Below are 4,458 nucleotides of genomic sequence, written 5' to 3'. Positions count from 1 at the left end.
CCCAGAATGATGAACTGGCACTTCAGAGGTGGGAAAATCAATGCCACCCCCCGCCCCCCCCCCCACTCTGCCGCTCTGCGTCTTTCACTTCAGGTCCCAGACTCTGTCTTTACTCTGCAGTGTTTAAGTGTGCGTGTGTGTGTGTGTGTGTGTGTGTGTGTTTTCCAGTGTGATTTAAAGACCCTTTGTTTCTCACTCTTTTTTAGCCTCAAAGACCCCCCCCACCTTGATGTGTGAGCACACCCACCAATAATGGACCGTTGGATGCACAGTGAAAGTAAGTGCCCCCCCCCCTCCCCCCAGATTGACCACTTCCTCCACCGATTTATTGATCAGTCCTCCAATCACAACACAGCTCAGAGTCAGGAGGTCCTGGAATCTCTGGACATGACCTGTGTGTGTGTGTGTGTGTTTATGGACTTTGTGACGTCATCAGGCCATTGGCTCATTTATTCTCTCAGTCTTTATGCCGATGACATCATCAGCGTGTGCCCAGAACACTCCACCACCTGCTGCTTGTGTTTGGACTCAGACCTGGTTTATTCTTTATCTCCTGACGTCGAGTTCATTCTCAGCTGTAACAGACTGTAACAGACTGTAACAGACTGGTCTGCAGACTGTAACAGACTGTAACAGACTGGTCTACAGTCTGTTACAGACTGGTCTGCAGTCTGTGAGTTACAGTCTGCAGACCAGTCTGTTACAGTCTGTTACAGTCTGTTACAGACTGGTCTACAGTCAGTGTAACAGCTGTTACAGACTGGTCTACAGTCTGTTACAGTCTGTTACAGACTGGTCTACAGTCAGTGTAACAGCTGTGAGTCGCTGCAGCCGACACTCACTGTTCTCACAGGTTCATTGATTGAAACAAACCAAGAAACGCTGAGTGCAGGAAAAGTCGACCAATGAAAACTCACTCCATCACATGACAACATGGAGGTGAAAACATAGTTACATCCTGGAATAAACAACGACAGCTGAAAACACTCATTATCAAATGACAGCGAGAAATAAGAACAAGAAATAATAACCTAAATATATACAGTACATGTAAACACAAGGGCAGAACAGCTGCTGCTGTGACACTGGTCTCATATGTACTGTATATATATGTGTGTTTATATATGTGTTTATATACTGTATATATGGTTGTGTTGTCAGGTGATGCTGCTGCAGACCTGCAGACCTTTCACATCCTCTCAGTCTTTTCTCAGAGTTCTTTTCTCTGTGTCATGGTGGAAACACCTTTGTACTGAGTTTAAAGTTCATAGAAAATTCAGTTCCAGGCTGCTGCCGTGGATTTGCCAGATTTCTAATATGTGCTGGCATCTGTTGGAGAACTGTGCTGGATATGGATGCTGCTGTAATCACAGCCGTTCAGTAGGAACGGTGAGGAGGAGAGGAAATGGTTTGGAGCCAGAGCAAAGAAAAATCTGAAATAATCGACTAAAGAGTTTGAAGATCCGACTCATGAACTGCATTTTTATTAACTGGGAATGTGATTAAATCCAAGTGTTGGGAAGGTTTACCAGGGCATGACCAGACTTCAGGGAAGGTTGAGCCAGAATAGCCAAAACATTTGATATAGATAAATAGATACAGCGAAGATTAACTGACGCCAAAATGTATTTTCTGACTCGTTAACAAGTGTTTAATTAAAAAGGTTGTCGTTGAACAACATCTTCACACGTCCACATTCTGACCGAAGACCTCCTTCAATCCCGGTCCCCACGAGACGGCGGCGTTGATCGCTGTATAATTCTCTCATCTCTCGTCATCCTGCAACACAGTGATTAGCCTCTGGGGGCAGAGTAAACAGATGTGGGGGAGAATCTTCCAAATTATGATTTCATTATCATTCTTTCAAGACGTGGTCTGTGAGCCAAGGTCTGTGTCTCCAAACAACACAGAAATATCAATATGGATTCAGGGAGTCTCCCTGAAGGAAGGTCCTCGGCCAATTAGATCATTAGATCACTTTGTACTGTAAAAACACAGGCGGGGGGGGGGGAGGAGGGTGTTGTGGTTTAGAGGAGGACCAGCAGAGTTTGATTTAACAAAGGCAGCTAATTAGGTCAGCACCTTGAACAGCTCTGACGGTTCAGTCAGTGAGAAAAAGGAAAGTGATGCGGCACAGGTCGGTGTGAGCGGAGCCGCCGTTGTCAAGGCTACAGCAAACAGGTATTTTATTGTTGTCTTGGGGGCCTGGAGTCAGGTCCGCCGGGGGAAACGTAATGGGATTGAGTGCAGCTTTGAGCCCAGGGTGAATCTAAAGGAGGAGAGGTGCTACAGAGGAATGGTTGAGACGAGGCCCTGCTGTCCAGTCCAGGTCTCATCACACTCAGTCTCTGCTCTACTGTCTTATACTGTACACACACAGCCTGAGCCACTGCACCACAGGAGCTGGAACGTTAGCACTAAACTGGAACTGGAACATTTTAAAGGATTTAAAACTTAAAAAATAATTTTTTTTTTTTTGGGGGGGGGGGGTATCTCTCCGTGTGAGAGAGAGAGAGAGAGGGAGCGTGTGTGTGTGTGTGTGTGTGTGTGTGTGTGTGTGTGTGTGCATGCTCTCCAGCTGGAGAGCGGCGATAGAGAGAGGAGAGAGCCAGGCTGTTTTCACAGGCCATTTCCCTCAGGCTTTTTTCTGTGTGCACAGCCGGAGCCTGCGGAGACGCTGTGTGAGGACACGGAGACAAGTCTTCACGAGGCTTAAAATACTTTAAGGTAATAAACGAGGCCCGTGTAATGGCTCTGCGCTGGTGGTAGGGGCCGTGGAGAGTCAGCAGTCGTCTGGTGTAGCCGGAGCTCATTGGTTTTAAATTACAAAAGCCATTTAAAACAATAAGCAGCTTTTCACCGGGAGCCGCGCGTTGGTTTAATGATCCTGGTTTAGGAGTTCCAGAGTTCTAGCAGCAGAGTTCAGAATACTGATGGTCCACACACACATATATATATATGTGTATATATATATACATATATATATGTGTGTGTGTGTGTGTATATATAATATATAAACAGAGTTTTTTATGTAAACTAGAATGGCCCTGGGAGTCGTCTTTCTTCGCCCTCTGCTCCTCTTCCTCTGGGCACATTAACAGCACTTACTGAAATGAAATGGAATAAATACTTTGTAGATTTAGAGCAGGGTGAAGTCGAACGCCAAAAAGAAATTGCAGTAAAATATAAAACCTCTGGGGTTTTATATGGCGTGGCAGACGCACATCACTGATTCCATTTTGATTAAATTCCACCTTAAGCACAAAAACATAAAAAAATAACAAGACTGAACGACGGAAAAAAAAAAGTCATTTTCTGAGCCGTGAAGCGTCTGTGTCTCCAGCTGATGACATCACCGTCGTATGGAGTCGACCAATATATTTAAATTATTTGACAGAAAATAATATACAGAAAACGTATATAAAGAGAAAACGAGAAAAGAATTCATATTCCAGGTTCCTGGATGGAAACCTGACCTGTCCCTGACCTGTCCCTGACCTGTCCCTGACCTGTCCCTGACCTGTCCCTGACCTGTCTGTGTCTCAGGAGGACAGACAGGGACATGTTTCTGTACAACTCTGAGAGTTTCTTGACTCCTAGTTTTTTTTTGTTGACCTTTTTTCTTGTGTCCTGGTTCTTCAGTTGTTATTAGTGATGAGTTACTGCTTAATTCCCAGGAGGAGCAGAAACAGACGGAGTGAAACGCTCACTGCCTCTGTGGTGGTCCTGCTTCAGACCACCAGGGGTCCCTGCTGATTTGTCCGTCACTCTTTAATGTCCCAGACACATAATTAGGAACAAAGTAAAAAGACTTCCTTCAGATTCAGTCGATTGTTGGAAAAGTGTGGAATTTCTGACTAATCAGAGACAAAAGTGTGTGTGTGTGTGTGTCAGTCCCAGCTTCTCACTCCAGCATCTGGATCTAATTGGTGCTCCAGTGTGAAGCCACAGCTGCTCTGCCCGTTAGGACAATAAATTACTCCAATTAAGAGCGCCGTAAAGAGGCGGGCGTCAAACACCACGTGGCGCCCGCGGTCTGTAACGCCGTGGACGGAGTCGTTGGAGCTGCACCACAGCACCTGTCCCATCATCACGCCATCAAAACTCAGTTCCAGTCCAGAGAGGAGGGGACGCTGAAGTAAAGACGTGTCCCGGAGCTGGACCTCAGTCGGAGTTCTGGTTTGGAGCATCATTAGGTCGTGGACACATCTGGTCTCTGTGGACATGAAGGCAGTGATGAGACGAGGCAGAATGGACACCACGTCCCTCCGTCCAGATGGACACGATGTCCCTCCGTCCTGATGGACACGACGTCCCTCCGTCTCAGCGCTTGCTGTGAACACGCCGTTAACGCAGCCTGAGTTTGACAAGAAAAATGAAGTGTGCCGTCTGCTGTGGCCTCGAGTGTTGTCGTGAATAATGAGAGCTTCGCCCGGACCCCCACGGCCCCCCGCGGGG

The 4,458-nt window shown here is 46.7% G+C and overlaps 1 protein-coding gene across 2 annotated transcripts in view; it reads left to right on the top strand.

The window, feature by feature from the left end:
* Positions 1-205: 205 nt before the first annotated feature.
* Positions 206-4,458, top strand: part of mgat4c (mgat4 family member C) — a 40,069-nt gene continuing 35,816 nt past the window's right edge. For both annotated transcript variants that reach the window (XM_008337633.2, XM_017030955.1), the window contains exon 1: positions 206-277. The gene's annotated coding sequence lies outside the window, so the exon portion shown is untranslated. The remainder of the gene's footprint in view (positions 278-4,458) is intronic.

The sequence above is a fragment of the Cynoglossus semilaevis genome, unplaced genomic scaffold (assembly GCF_000523025.1).
Source record: "Cynoglossus semilaevis isolate Cse_v1.0 unplaced genomic scaffold, Cse_v1.0 scaffold1099, whole genome shotgun sequence".
Lineage (NCBI taxonomy): Eukaryota > Metazoa > Chordata > Actinopteri > Pleuronectiformes > Cynoglossidae > Cynoglossus > Cynoglossus semilaevis.
This window is presented reverse-complemented; position numbering and strand designations above follow the sequence as displayed.